The 16741-nt window shown below is 50.9% G+C and overlaps 1 protein-coding gene across 1 annotated transcript in view; it reads left to right on the forward strand.

Annotated features, from left to right (window-relative positions):
* LOC146860809 (sperm-specific sodium:proton exchanger-like) overlaps positions 1–16741 on the forward strand; it is a 5538638-nt gene that overhangs the window by 2871564 nt on the left and 2650333 nt on the right. The gene's annotated exons all lie outside the window — the stretch shown is intronic.

Consider the following 16741-nt stretch of genomic DNA (forward strand, 5'->3'; position numbering starts at 1 on the left):
CGTCTGCGCCCGGCCCGCGCCCAGCGCCAGGACCCCTGGCCCCCGCAGACCCCAGCCCACCCGCCGTACGTACGACGCCGCCACCCTCAACGCACTCAACGCCGGCCGAATCCCAGGATGCTACCGAGCCACCCCGTGACGCACCCACTGACCCTTCTGCTGCAACGCCTGCAAGTTCACCTGCATCCGGACCAGCACTACTCCAGCACCAACCAAGACCAAGACGAGCAACAGCAGCAGCCACCTGAAATGCATCCTGCTCAACACCCGCTCCATCCACAGAAACGCCATCGAGCTCTGGAACCTGCTCGACACAACCTCACCAGACGTCGCCTTCCTCACGGAAACCTGGATGAACGCCTCTTCAGCGCCCGACATCGTCATCGCCATCCCAGACGGCTACAAGATCATCCGAAGGGACCGCATCAACCAGACCGGAGGAAGCATCGCCATCATCCACAGGAACACCATCCGCATCACGACCAACACCGACGACACCCTCGCACCCGCCGAGCACCTGCACTTCCAGGTCCACATCAACCCCAAGACCACCCTCAGAGGCACCCTCATCTACAGACCCCCGGGACCACGCACACAATTCAGCGAAGACATCGCCGACTTCATCAGCCCGCACGCCCTCCTCTCCGCTGACTACATCCTCCTCGGGGACCTCAACTTCCACCTGGAGAACAACAACGACCGCAACACCACCACCCTGCTGGACAACCTCGCCAATCTGGGACTCAAGCAGCTGGTCACCACCCTCACCCACTACGCCGGACACACACTCGACCCCGTCTTCTCATCCAGCAAGGACATTGCCTTCAGCCACGCCACTGGACTCCACTGGACGGACCACAGCTGCGTCCACTTCAGCTTCAGAAGGACCACGATCCACCACCACCAGCAACAGGTTGCACGCAGAAGCTGGAACAAGATCACAGCCGACCAGCTCGCGACCTCCCTGAGCATGAACCCTCCCACCAGCGCAACGAACCCAAGCCAGGCGGCCACCAACCTCGCGAAGTGGATCAGCAACTGCGCAGACGACCTCGCCCCTCTGAAGACCCCGCCTAGCAGACCCGGCAGCAAGAAAGCCCCATGGTTCACCGACGAACTCAAGAGCTCCAAGAAGAACTGCCGAGCCCTCAAGAGAACATGGCGCAGAGACCCAACACCGGACAACATGACTGCCCTCAAGCTCGCCACCCGAAAGCACCACCAACTCATCCACGCCACCAAGAAAACCGCATTCAAGGAACGACTGGACAACAACGCACACAACAGCAAGGAACTCTTCAACATCGTTAAAGAGCTCTCCAACCCCAACGCCGGAAACAACGACATCACCACTTCGCAAGACCTCTGCAACTCCCTCGCCTCCTACTTCCACAACAAGATCGCGGACATACACAACAGCTTCAGCACTCAACCGACGCACGCCACGACCGAACCACCGCCCCCCACCACCACCCTCCGCGCCTGGACCCCGATCAGCACCGAAGACACCGTCCGCACGATGAACTCCATCCACTCCAGATCTCCTACCGACCCCTGCCCTCAAAACGTCTTCAACAAGGCCAACGCTGTCATCGCACCCCACCTGCGGGACATCATCAACACCTCCTTCGACACCGCTACCTTCCCGGAGAGCTGGAAGCACGCCAAACTCAGCGCTCTACTAAAGAAGCCATCAGCCGACGCCACCGACCTCAAGAACTACCGCCCCATCTCGCTGCTCCCGTTTCCTGCAAAAGTCATCGAGAAGACCGTCAACAAGCAGCTGGCCGCCTTCCTCGAGACGAACGGTTCACTCGACCTCTCGCAGTCTGGCTTCCGGGCCAACCACAGCACCGAGACCGCCCTGATCGCAGCCACCGATGACATCCGAGCACTGCTTGACAACGGAGAAACAGCAGCCCTCATCCTCCTAGACCTCTCCGCGGCCTTCGACACTGTCTGCCACCGTACACTAGTACAGCGACTCAGCAACGTCTGAATCCAGGAGAAGGCACTGGAGTGGATCATCTCCTTCCTCGCCGGAAGGACACAGAGAGTCCGCCTCCCCCCGTTCAGGTCAGAGGCCACCAAAGTCATCTGCGGTGTTCCTCAGGGCTCCTAGCTCAGCCCCACCCTCTTCACCTTTTCGCTCACTCTATTGTACTCGTCCACAATAAGATCTGACGGAGACACAAAACAGTTTAAAATATTTATTTTTAACTAAAGTGCCCTAACATGCAGTATACGATTCACAAAAAGCAGGAAAATGCATAACACAAATATAGTCAGCATAGCAGTCAGTCCATAAATTATGAAGGGAGATGTTAACATAAAAAGACAATGGAGAAAGAACTATAGTGCCTAACCTTCCTCCCCTTGCTAAGAAGAATTATTATTATAGAATAGAAGATCGCTGGGCTTTGTCAGCAGACCCCATACCTTTGCCTTTAGACGATAGATCTACATCATGGGCGCTCCTCTTCCTGAAAAGGTCCCTCCCCAAGTGTGTGTTACCTATTCGTGCATCCCACTAAAAACCCAAGTGTGCTTTCCAAACAACAGCTGCATCGGTATGTTTTGTTTATGGACTGGCCAGAACAAAATATCAAGGGACATTGTTGTTCGACCTTGCACATAATGTTCAGTCAAAATCCTAGAAACATGCAGAGAGCGAACACAGCGATGAGTTCTCATGTGAAAGCAGTCTTTGAAAATATTGCAAAAAATAAAGACGTAGAGTAACATGTGTAAAGCAGCAGGCAAGCTGCAACGAGCTCATGCTAAGTTAGTGAAAAACGACAATGTCCCAATGGGCCAAGTGTCTCTCTCTGCCAACACCATAAATTATTACATTTCAAATTCTTGCACCACTACTATTTATCACCAATGGATACTGCAGCATTTGACCACACTAGACCTGATACCTGTGTAGACATCTCAGCCATGACTGACACTGAGCTTACACCTGACCCCCTAATGGCATTATTGAGTTATACCCTCAGTGTGCTGTCCATTGTTCGGCGGTTGGTATCCCTGGTGCTACTGCTGGGCTAGAGGGAGGTAGCACTACACTGGGGGAACGCCTTGGACTGGCTTGAGAGTATGTGCCGTTGCAAGCGGGTGGGCGATGATTCTGTACAACTTCAGCCCCTTGCTTTGAGATTTCTGAACCCCCTTCCGTGCCCATCGACAATCTATAGAACAAGATGATATAGAATGAAGATGTGTTCACTGTACATGTCAGTCTATCTATCTCTTTGTAATGCAAGCTACCCGTATTGCTGGCAATGTGATCATGCTTTTCTTCCTTATTCTCCTCTTTTGGTGATGTGCACATGTCTTGGTTGTTAATTTGAAATACTCAATAGAGAAAGTTTGTTTTAAAGGAGCTGTGGTCTGAACCTTAAACACATAATAATGGCCACTCTAATAGGACATGCTAGGCTCAGGTCAACAGGGTTCTCTTCAGATGTGCAGAATACTTTAATGGATATGCCATTTGGTGAGGAGCATATTTTTTGGACAACAAACATATTCTGCATTGGAATTATTTAAAGTGGAGAGAGCAACAGCAAGGTCTTTAGTACTGAAGTTGCCTGGAGCATTTTGTCTTTTCAGAAAGCCCAATCTTTTGCAAGAGGCAAACAAAGACAACAATCCCAAGGCCAACAACAGAAGAACAACTCATCCATTTGATAATACAGAGGAAGGTGAAAAGGACAAGCCAGACAACTACAAAAGCATCTTTCTCCTCATCTTATCGCACTTCCATCAGGCAAGAAGCTGTAGTCGGACTGTGAAAAAGCCTGTTGTTTTGGAGGGAGGAAGGATATCCTTTTTTCTACAAGCTTGAAGGCCATTACTTCAGACCAGTGTGTCCTTTAGATGGGGAACAACCTTTACAACGCAACTTTTACAACGCACTACCATTACAACGCATTTTTTACAACGCATAATCCATTACAACGCATGATATTACAACGCATGACACTACAACGCATTTTTAAAAACTACCTTTACAACACATTCCATTACAACGCATACTACCATTACAACGCATACCATTACAACGCATAATATTACACTATACTATCCAACACTTACCCTACTGATGCACCCCCTGGAGTTAGAATAGTAATTTTTACCCCTATACTATCCAACACTTACCCTACTGATGCACCCCCTGGAGTTAGAATAGTAATTTTTACCCCTATACTATCCAACACTTACCCTACTGATGCACCCCCTGGAGTTAGAATAGTAATTTTTACCCCTATACTATCCAACACTTACCCTACTGATGCACCCCCTGGAGTTAGAATAGTAATTTTTACCCCTATACTATCCAACACTTACCCTACTGATGCACCCCCTGGAGTTAGAATAGTAATTTTTACCCCTATACTATCCAACACTTACCCTACTGATGCACCCCCTGGAGTTAGAATAGTAATTTTTACCCCTATACTATCCAACACTTACCCTACTGATGCACCCCCTGGAGTTAGAATAGTAATTTTTACCCCTATACTATCCAACACTTACCCTACTGATGCACCCCCTGGAGTTAGAATAGTAATTTTTACCCCTATACTATCCAACACTTACCCTACTGATGCACCCCCTGGAGTTAGAATAGTAATTTTTACCCCTATACTATCCAACACTTACCCTACTGATGCACCCCCTGGAGTTAGAATAGTAATTTTTACCCCTATACTATCCAACACTTACCCTACTGATGCACCCCCTGGAGTTAGAATAGTAATTTTTACCCCTATACTATCCAACACTTACCCTACTGTTGCACCCCCTGGAGTTACCCCTATACTATCCAACACTTTCCCTACTGTTGCACCCCCTGGAGTTAGAATAGTAATTTTTACCCCTACACTATCCAACACTTACCCTACTGTTGCACCCCCTGGAGTTAGAATAGTAATTTTTACCCCTACACTATCCAACACTTACCCTACTTTTGCACCCCCTGGAGTTAGAATAGTAATTTTTACCCCTACACTATCCAACACTTACCCTACTGTTGCACCCCCTGGAGTTAGAATAGTAATTTTTACCCCTATACTATCTAATACTTACCTTAAATGTAATTTAATATTATGCGTTGTAATGGTATGCGTTGTAAAGGTAGTATGCGTTGTAATGGTAGTGCGTTGTAAAGGTATTTTTTAAAAATGCGTTGTAGTGTCATGCGTTGTAATGTCATGCGTTGTAATGGATTATGCGTTGTAAAAAATGCGTTGTAAGTGCATGCGTTGTAATAGTGTGCGTTGTAACGTCATACATCCCCTTTAGATAGTAGAAAAAGGGTATACCCTACTATTCTGTCAACACACATCCTATTGTCCACCTGCAGCAGGCAGTAGCAATCCTGCTGCAGTAAGGAGCAGAGGAGAAAGTGCCAGAGCAGGAAATTGGGCAGGTGTGCTATTCTCTTTGCTTCATGATCTCCAAGAAGGACGGTGGTTTTCATTCGATCCTTAACCTAAAGCTTCGGGACTGTTCCTAAAAAAAGACATGTAGGAGGCTGGCTTGGTACATGGTGCACACTTATTTAAGTGAAGCACCTTGCACTAATCCAGACAACCCTTATGGTGATTTTAGTGGTCTTAGAAAACCATAGAAAGCTCTCTAAGTGGTAGTTGTGGAGAGCAGCGTTCAGGCTTAGTCCGCAATGAGTGTAAAACTGCTGGTTTTACCAGTACTAATCATATAGTGTAGTTTGTGAAAAAGAACCACACAGTGTAGTTATACAAATATGTATTTATTATAAACACTCATTAACACATTGCAATATCTCCTGCCCAGAGATATAACTACAATACACACAATACTTCAACAATAAAACACGTAAGTAGCACAAATACACAGTGGTCTCCAGGGGGAGACCAAACCATATACTAAGAAAGTGGAATGTGAACCACGACCTAAGTTGAGACTGGACCCAGAAGACGTAGAAGTGTTGGGGGCCCAAGAAACCACCCAAGGTAAGTACCCAGGAACCCCACAGAAGCTGTGTGCAGAGTGAGAATACAACCGTGTGACCAAAACAAGTCAATGGGTAAGTTGCGGTTGCAGTTTTTAAGAAGAAGCCTTCCCAGAGGACCCTGAAGAAACCCCGTGGAAGATGGAAGGTAGGAGAGTCACCCCACCTTTGGATAGCCCAGGAACCAGGGTAACTACACCAGGGAAGCCTGGTGCATAGGTGCAAATTGACGTCAGAAACTGCTGTAGACAACAATAGAGGTCTTCAGTGAAATGCCGAAATAGGTGAAAGAGTCCGGTAGAACCCAAAGGTGGATTCAGGAAGAGGGGTACCTGCAAACAGAGGGGACAGAGTCTGTGCCACTCAGGAGTGACCAGGAGGCAGGGGAGATGAATGCCCACAGATGTCGGAAGATGCAGAAGAGTTGACAGTGACCTTGGCTCTGCAGCTGTGCGGACCAGGCAATACTGTGGAAGACCAGGGGTGACCTGCTCCCAGGACACCCCCGCACCGCACGGCCACCAGCTGCAGCGTGTGCCCCCCTGCCCCCTGCTTCTCTCAGCCTCGCTGAGCCTGCCGCCTCTACCCCGCCCCCGCTGCCCTAGCGGGATCGCTCTCCCTGCCTGACTGTTGCCGCGCTACTTGGATTCCCTCCAGTGTGCTCGGTGATTGTGACTTTTTCCACTGTATCTGTTGTTGTTGTTATTGTATTTTCTTCCCCCTGAGCCTGTGACTCTTCTTTTCCCCGTGCTTGCTCCCCCTGTGCCCCTGTGCCCCCCGCCCCGCTCCCCGCTTCCCGCCACTGTGCTCGTGGCCACGCCCCCTTTTCTTTGTGTACCCTCCCCGCTCCCGCCTCCCAGCTCCTCCCTCCCTCCCACTTGGCCATATATGGCGACCGTGCAGCGCAGGTGAGTGTGACCTGCTCCCAGGACACCCCCGCACCGCACGGCCACCAGCTGCAGCGTGTGCCCCCCTGCCCGCTGCTTCTCTCAGCCTCGCTGAGCCTGCCGCCTCTACCCCGCCCCCGCTGCCCTAGCGGGATCGCTCTCCCTGCCTGACTGTTGCCGCGCTACTTGGATTCCCTCCAGTGTGCTCGGTGATTGTGACTTTTTCCACTGTATCTGTTGTTGTTATTGTATTTTCTTCCCCCTGAGCCTGTGACTCTTCTTTTCCCCGTGCTTGCTCCCCCTGTGCCCCTGTGCCTCCCGCCCCGCTCCCCGCTTCCCGCCGCTGTGCTCGCGGCCACGCCCCCTTTTCTTTGTGTACCCTCCCCGCTCCCGCCTCCCAGCTCCTCCCTCCCTCCCACTTAGCCATATATGGCGACCGTGCAGCGCAGGTGAGTGTGACCTGCTCCCAGGACACCCCCGCACCGCACGGCCACCAGCTGCAGCGTGTGCCCCCCTGCCCGCTGCTTCTCTCAGCCTCGCTGAGCCTGCCGCCTCTACCCCGCCCCCGCTGCCCTAGCGGGATCGCTCTCCCTGCCTGACTGTTGCCGCGCTACTTGGATTCCCTCCAGTGTGCTCGGTGATTGTGACTTTTTCCACTGTATCTGTTGTTGTTGTTATTGTATTTTCTTCCCCCTGAGCCTGTGACTCTTCTTTTCCCCGTGCTTGCTCCCCCTGTGCCCCTGTGCCCCCCGCCCCGCTCCCCGCTTCCCGCCACCGTGCTCGCGGCCACGCCCCCTTTTCTTTGTGTACCCTCCCCGCTCCCGCCTCCCAGCTCCTCCCTCCCTCCCACTTCGCCATATATGGCGACCGGGCGAACGCGCAGCGTTGACGCGCAGCGGGCGCGCCCACAGCGCGCCGAAGGCACGCCAAAGGTAAGCCCGTCTGCGCCCGTCTGCGCCTGGATTGCGCCCAGCGCCAGACCCCCTGGCCCCCGCAGCCGCCAGTCCACCCGCCGGACCTACGACGCCACCACCCTCAACGCACTCAACATCGGCCGTACCCCGGGATGCTACCATGCCACCCCGAGACGCACCCATGGACCCTTCAGCTGCCACTCCTGCAAGTTCACCTGCATCCGGACCTGCACTGCACCCGCACCCACCAAGCCGAACACCAACAGCAGCCACCTGAAATGCATTCTACTCAACACCCGCTCCGTCCACAGACACGCCGTCCAACTCTGGAGCCTCCTCGACACCACATCTCCAGACGTCGCCTTCCTCACGGAAACATGGATGAACGCCTCCTCAGCGCCCGACATCGCCATCCCGGAGGGATACAAGATCACCCGGAGAGACCGCACCAACCAGCTGGGAGGAGGCATCGCCATCATCCACAGGAACACCATTCGCATCACGACCAACACCGACGACACCCTGACAACCGCCGAACACCTGCACTTCCAGATCCACACCAACCCCAAGACCACCCTCAGAGGCACCCTCATCTACAGACCCCCGGGACCACGCACACAATTCAGCGAGGACATCGCCGACTTCATCAGCCCGCACGCCCTCCCCTCCGCGGACTACATCCTCCTCGGGGACCTCAACTTCCACCTGGAGAACAACAACGACCGCAACACCACCACCCTGCTTGACAACCTCGCCAACCTCGGACTCAAGCAGTTGGTGACCACCCCCACCCACCTCGCCGGTCACACACTCGACGCAGTCTTCTCAGCCAGCAAAGACATCGCCTTCAGCCACGCCACCGGGCTCCACTGGACAGACCTCAGCTGCGTTCACTTCAGCTTCAGAAGGACCACGATCCACCACCACCAGCAACAGGGCGCACGAAGAAACTGGAACAAGATCTCGGCCGACCAACTCGCCGCATCCCTGAGCCAGCATCCTCCCGCCAGCTCAGCAAACCCCAGCCAGGCCCCGACAACCTCACGAAGTGGATCAGCATCTGCGCAGACGACCTCGCCCCACTGAGGACCCCGCCCAGCAGACCCGGCAGCAAGAAGGCCCCATGGTTCACTAACGAACTCAAGAGCTCCAAGAAGAACTGCTGAGCCCTCGAGAAAGCCTGGAGAAGAGACCCAACACCAAACAACATGACCACCCTCAAGCTCGCCACCCGAAAGCACCATCAACTGATCCACACCACCAAGAAAACAGCATTCAAGGAGCGGCTGGACAACAATGCACACAACAGCAAGGAACTCTTCAACATCGTGAAAGAGCTCTCCAACGCCGGAAACAACGACATCACACCATCGCAAGACCTCTGCAACGCCCTCGCCTCCTACTTCCACAACAAGATCGCTGACATACACAACAGCTTCAACACACAACCAACGCTCCCCACGACCGCACCAACGCCCCCCACCACCACCCTCAGCGCCTGGACCCCGATCAGCACCAAAGACACCATCCGCACGATGAACTCCATCCACTCCGGGTCCCCCACCGACCCCTGCCCTCACCACGTCTTCAACAAAGCCGACGATGTCATAGCACCCCACCTGCGAGACATCATCAAAACCTCCTTCAACACCGCCACCTTCCCTGAGAGCTGGAAGCACGCCAAACTCAGCGCTCTACTTAAAAAAACCAACAGCGGACCCCACCGAACTCAAAAACTACCGCCCCATCTCGCTCCTCCCGTTCCCAGCCAAAGTCATCGAGAAGACAGTCAACAAGCAACTAGCCGCCTTCCTCGAGACGAATGGATCCCTCGACCCATCTCAGTCGGCCTTCAGGGCCAACCACAGCACCGAGACCGCCCTCATCGCTGCCACCGATGACATCCGAACCCTGCTCGACAACTGAGAAACAGCGGCCCTCATCCTCCTAGACCTCTCCGCAGCATTCGACACTGTCTGCCACCGCACCCTAGTGCAGCGCCTCAGCAACGTCGGAATCCAGGAGAAGGCACTGGAGTGGATCACCTCCTTCCTCGCCGGAAGGACACAGAGAGTCCGCCTACCCCCGTTCAGGTCAGAGGCCACCAAAGTCATCTGCGGTGTTCCTCAGGGCTCCTAGCTCAGCCCCACCCTCTTCAACGTCTACATGAGCCCCCTTGCGGCCATCGCACGCCAACACAACCTCAACATCATCTCCTACGCCGTCGATACACAGCTAATCCTCTCCCTCACCAACGACCCCACCACCGCCAGAACCAACCTTCTCGAAGGGATGAAAGACGTGGCCGGGTGGATGACGACCAGCCGCCTGAAACTGAACTCAGACAAGACGGAAGTTCTCATCCTGGGCTCCTCACCCTCCAACTGGGACGACTCCTGGTGGCCGCCCGCCCTAGGCTCCGCACCCAAACCAACAGACCACGCACGCAACCTGGGCGTCATCCTGGACTCCTCCCTCTCCATGACCAGACAAGTCAACGCCGTCTCCTCGTCCTGCTTCAATATCCTGCGCATGCTACGTAAGATCTTCCTGTGGATCCCCACCGAGACCAGGAAGACGGTCACCCAGGCCCTCGTCACCAGCCAACTGGACTACGGCAACACCCTCTAAGCCGGAACCACCGCCAAGCTCCAGAGGAGACTCCAGCGAATCCAGAACGCCTCAGCCAGACTCATCCTCGACATCCCCCGACACAGCCACATCTCCGGACATCTGAGAGATCTGCACTGGCTCCCGGTCAGCAAGAGAATCACCTTCCGTCTCCTCACCCACGCACACAAATCCCTACACAACCAAGGCCCGAGATACCTCAACAGCCGCATCAACTTCTACACTCCCTCACACCAGCTGCGATCGACCAGCCACGCCCTCGCCGCCGTCCCCCGAATCCGCAGAGCCACAACAGGAGGAAGGTCCTTCGCCTACCTGGCCGCCAAGACCTGGAACTCCCTCCCGACCCACCTCCGCCTGACCCAGGACCACCTCGCCTTCAGAAAGCAGCTCAAGACCTGGCTGTTCGAGCAGTAGCGGACCCCCCCTCCCCTAGCGCCTTGAGACCCCCCGGGTGAGTAGTGCGCTTTACAAATGTCTCTGATTGATTGATTGATTGATTGACCAGGAGCTGTTCACGAGCTAACACACTATGATTGTCAAGAGCCAGGGGGTTGGTGTCCGGCGGGAGCACTAACAAGCCTTGGCAGCAGCAACAAATGTGGCAGACAAAAAAGGTCATGTGTCGGGACCAGCAAAGTCCAAGACTCACCACAAGAAGGTAAGTCAAAGTAGGCCTCAAGCAAATAGGAGTACCAACCGGAGCCAAAGAAGACCCTCCAGAGGACCCACAGGCCGAAGGCACAGGAGTTGCACGAGGATCTCAAGCAGCTCACCAATAATGCAGGCCCATGGTGCAGGTGATCCGTTGATGACGAAGATCTTGGTAGCAAGAGATGCTGGACTCTGGAGCTAATGTTACTGGCACTGGAAGCAAAAGACTGGATGGTTTTCATAGACCTGCAGGACTCATATTTTCAGATTTCAATACTGTAGATCCGTAGGAAATAATTGTGTTTCGCAGCGGGTTCTATCCATTACCAATTTATGGTACTTCCTTATGGGCTGATTTTGGCACATTGAGTCTTCACAATGGTGATGGTGGTAGTAGATGCACATCTCTGAAGACAGAGCATAAGTTGTACTATTCATTGGGACAGTACTGGATACCACCATGCTTCTAACCTCCCTCATCACAGAGAGGATCAAAGTGATTTATGAAATGTTGCCAATGTTTTGGTTGGTAGTTGAAGTACTAGTCCCAAAGGTGCTACATTTTCTCATCCTGTTGGCTTCTTGTATCATCCTGGTCACTGATCCTATTTTGGCATATGAGGGTCCTGCAGTTGTGCATCCGCAGACAGTGGTTTCAACATCAGGGGGCTTGATGGAAGTTATTAAAGTATTCAGGGGCGCTACAGTGAAGTTAGGATGGTGAGGAAATCAGGAAAACCTAATTGGAGGGATACTGTTTTGTCCCACTTCAGCGATGACCATGGTATTGACAGACCCCTCCACCTGTAGGTGGGGTGCGTATTTGGAGAACCTGGAGATCAAAGTAATTTGGTCTCCAGAAAAGCAGAGGTTGCATATCAGTCTGCTGGAACTGAGGGCTATCCAATTGATGCTCAAGACTTTTGCACGTCATTTTGAGGTGAATCAATTCAGATCTTGGCCACCAACACCACTTCCATGCGGTACAAAAATCAAGCAAGTGGGAGTGGCATCTCAGACTCTTTGTCAAGAAGCCCTGAAGCTATGGAATTGGGTGCATCCAGACGGTCTGTGGTTAGTAGCTAATCATTTGTAAGTTCTTTGAACACCAGAGCTGACAGCCTCAATCGGCGTCATCTGGATGACAATGAGTGACGTCTTTATCCAGAGGTAGTCAAAGACCTCTTTATGCTTTGTGGCACACCTCAGGTAATGTCATATTGCATTGATTTGTGTAGCACTCTAATCATCCTAGAGAGTATCCAGGTCCTTGGACAGGTATATGGATAGGAGGGCCCCAAGGTGCCTATACTAAAAGCCTTGTCTTCAGCTTCTTACACAACTCAAGAAGTGAGGACAAAGCTCTTATGTATAGAGGGAGTTCCTTCCTAGTCGTGGGTGCGGTGTAGAGGAATGAGCAACCTCGATTTTTGCTTTTGCTGATGTAGGAAAGGTGTACGAGTATGTGGATGGAGCCGATTAGATAGAATGGGAGTCCCCTGACAAGTGAGAATTTTATAATTAATGCATAGAGCCTTGAAAAGTATTCTTTTATCCACCGGTAGCCATTGTAGCCTGTGGATGTTGCTGGAAGCTCGACAGAACTTAGGGAGAGCAAATAGAAGCTGTGCTGCAGTATTTAGGGTTGTCTGAAGTCTTTTGATCACTGTCTTATTGGAACCCAGAAACAGCGCATTGCAATAGTGAAACCTAGAGAGTATAATGGACTGGCCCATCATCTTGCAAGTGTGAGAGTAAAAAAATCCCAGAATGGGTTTTAGGCCTCGTAGGAGTCCAAAGCAGATGCTTGCCACCTACTTCACCTGGACTGCAAAGGACAAGGTGCTGTCGACCCAGACACCTATATTTTTTACTGCAGTTTTTAACCCCTTCAGTGCCCGCCCCTTTCCCCGCCCTGTGCCGGCCGTTGTATTAGCGGGCGGGGTTTATGACGAGCTGGTCTCGTCATGGGCACAGCGCAACCGCGGCCCATGACGAGACCAGCTCGTCACGGGCATTGAAGAGGTTAAGCTGAGGGGTGTATTCTAAAGAGGGGGGCACTAGTGATTGTGGTCATTCAGTTGGTGAAGTTGGTCTTGGTAGTAGTTGTCTTGTCCATCAGGGAGAGGATGTGTTGTGTGTCATTGGCATAGGAGATTACAGTGATGTCTTATGATCGGATGATGTTGGCTAGGGGTGTTATGCATATGTTGAAAAGGGTGGGGCTGAGGGACGATCCCTGGGGGAATCCGAATATCAGTCCCTTATGTGAAGGGTGACAGGCTGACCCCTTTGGGTTCTTTCTGTGAGAAAGAAGCAGACCCATTTGAGAGCTGATGTATACCAATCTTGTGGAGTCTTCCAATGAGGGTGTTATGGGAGACAGTGCCGAAGGCTGCAGAGAGTTCTAGCGGGATGAGGGCCGCTGTTTCTCCTTAGTCATGGATGATTTGAATGTCATCAGTGGGTGTGATAAGTGCTTTTTTTCGTGCTATGATTCTTTCTGAATTCTGATTGTTGTCTAGACGATGGTGACGTTCGAGGTGGGTTGTGCGTAGCTTGTTGAAGGCTTTCTCAATCCCTTTGGCTGGATAAGGCAGCAGGGAGATAGTTCAAAAGTTGCTCAGTTCATTTGTGTCGACTATGGGCTTCTTGAGGATGTTGTTGATTTCTGCAAGTTTCCGTTCATCCGAAAAAGTGGTGGACATGATGGAGTTGGTGATGAGGTGGGTCATGGTGGTGCTGATTGGTGATGTTCCCAGGCTTTAGATGCAGTGGGGGCATTTGGGGCGCATGAATTGTTAGTCCACATGATTGCCAAATGTGCCATTTCTGTTGAGGGCTGTCCATTCGGTCAGGTGGCCATCTCGGTTGGTAGTGGGTAGGTTAGCAACGAGTTCACAGGTGTTGGGTTGGTGTGCGAAGTTGCTGCAGATATTTGCAATTTTGCTGTGGAAGAAGTTGGATAGATTGTCACAGAGTTGTTGGGAGGCAAAGATGTGGTTGACAGTGGCTAACGGTGAGATAAACTCCTTCAGGTGGACCTATTTGCAACTCAGAGCAACTCTCATTGTCTGATGTTCTGTGCCCTTGAGAGTCTGTTGCAGAGAGCATTGGTGAAAGCATTTCAGTTGGTTTGTAAATGTCCAAGTCACTATGCATTTCTCTCACACCCTTGATTCTGTGGGTTCTGAGGAAGATTCATGAAGACCGGGGCCAAGTCCTTCCAATTGCCCAGATTGGCTGAGAAGGAGGTGGTACACAGATCGATGGCACTACACTGTAAGAGCCTCTTTTTGTTGACCATTTGGAGATAATATGTTGTCTCAATCAGTAGGACAGATTCTGCACCCCAATCTTCAGAGTCTGCACCGTTATGCATTGAGATTAAGTGGAGCAATCTGATTACCTATCAGTCCCCCCACAGGAATTGATAGTTGAGATACTGTTTGCATGTCACACTATATGTATATTCATGAAGATGAAACAAGTTTATTTCCTGGCACACTGGTTAAGGATAAATCTTAGAAAAGCAACCAGCTCCAATATACTACAATTTATGTAATCCTAAATTCAACAAGGCTGTCCACTAGCTACGAAGAAGTTATCTTTCTGTCACCATTTTCTAGCAGGCCGTCCTTCCCTGTTAAAATGTCTGGTGGTTTCAAGATTTCTGATTTCAAGATTTCTGAAAGGTCGCGCTAAGTAGGGGGCGGGGAAGCCAAAGGAAAGCAGATTGATCTCCACGCACTGCTGAAGAGCACGCCTGCCTTCCAAGCCACATGGTGCCATAAAAAGAAAGTTCCCTGTGCGCCCTGCAGAGCGTTGCTGCAGACGAAAACTAGGCCTGGGCGGTAAATTCCGTTCCGTTCGCGGAATTTGCGGAATTTGGGTAATTTCGCGTTCCGCGGAGAATGCGAAATTGCCCAAAAATCTGCGTTCCGCGACTTTGCGAAATTTTTTGCTTGTTCGCGTTCTCAATATGCGTGTTCGCGAGATATTTCACCCCGAGCACGCAAACAGCGATCGTGAACAGGAAAAAAGTATCGCGAACAAGCAATTCCGCACGTTCGCGGAATTTCTGCGTGTTCGCGGAGATTTTTTACCGTTTCGCGGAGATTTGCGTAACGCGATTACGCAAATTCCGCCCACCCCTAACGAAAACTGTAGTTAGGCACTGCTGCTTCCGGACTACACGGAAGTTAGGTATGCTATCAACATCCAACAGAAAGTAAGCTTACAACAACAATGCCACAGTTAAACCAATGGCAAGCGGCATTACAAATTACACTAAGTTTCAGCCAACATAAAGATTACTTTATGTCTCACTGAGACAGTGCATGCAGCGCATGCACTGCCAAGGCGAGACCTAAAAAGGAGGAAGATAGAAATAGAAAAAGAATATTAAAGTACTGGCTCACCAACCCAGGTACCGCAGCACAGTCTTTTTTAGGTGCACATGATCAGCAAAATGTAGCGAGACCTCTGGAAGCTTGTTTTGTCACAGTAGCTCAAACAGGATGTCAGCCAAGTGACCATTGGAGTCTCTTCTGGGAATCCTGGGTTCAAGGCAAACAGGTCCAGTCTTCCTTCTTCAAATACCAGAACAGTCCTTCTTCTCAATCTTCCACAGGTCGAAGAGGGTTCTGATGAGAGGTTCTTAGAGTGCCATGCATATACCCAATGTCTGCCTGTGAGTGAGGATGCCCCCTTTGTCTAACCTGTTCCTGTTTCCTGGTTTTGGCTCTAATCTGTATATTGGGAGAAAGGTAGCTGTGAGTTGCATTTGTTGGTGGCAGGGCAAGCAGCTTCATAACACAGAAAGGGGGTGGGCACAGCCCTCAGGCTTGGAAGCTCAAGAAGGGCTGAGTACAACCCCACCAAAGCCCTTTTGTTTGCATGTCTGGAATGAATGTACATCACACCACAGGAGCTGTATTACAGCCATGTGACCCTGGAAACTGGCAGAAAGGCACATTTGGTTTAGGCAAAAAAATAACAACTTTTTAAAAGTGGCATTTTAAGAATAGTAATTTAATTTCAGATTTTAGCATTAAAGAGGATTTAAAATTACAATTCAAATGCATGTAATAAGTATTTCTCTACCTGCTCCCAAACTGAAGTGACCCAATGTTAGTCTATGGGCAAGGTAGCATGACATTACTGTCAGGACATGTAGAATTTAAACACATTTGTTCTACTTTTTTAATACCGTGCATTCTGCACCATGAGCCATTAGGACCTACTTTCAGGATGATATATAAGTATTAAAAAGGAAGGTTTAGGCCTGGCAAATAATTTACTTTACCACGTTGAAATGGCCGTTTGAAACTGCTCTACAGGCAACAGTTGCAAGCTAGGTACATGTTTTACAGTGCCAATTTTATAGGTGGATCAATGAGTGCTGCAGCCCACTAGTAGTAATTTACAAGCCTCGGGTAAATATAGTACCATATACTACGGATGTATGAGTAAATTAAAAGTACCAATCAGGTGTATACCAATTTTACCACTTTAATAGGGGGAGTACAATAACGTTACTACTAATTATCAGGCGGAAAGTGCACAGAGTTCTAATGCCAACAAAAACGAGTTCTGGAAAAATAAGGAAGTTAAAGGCAAAACGTCTGTGGGAATACCACACCAAGGAT

Source organism: Triturus cristatus, chromosome 3_1 (genome assembly GCF_964204655.1).
Source record: "Triturus cristatus chromosome 3_1, aTriCri1.1, whole genome shotgun sequence".
Taxonomy (NCBI): domain Eukaryota; kingdom Metazoa; phylum Chordata; class Amphibia; order Caudata; family Salamandridae; genus Triturus; species Triturus cristatus.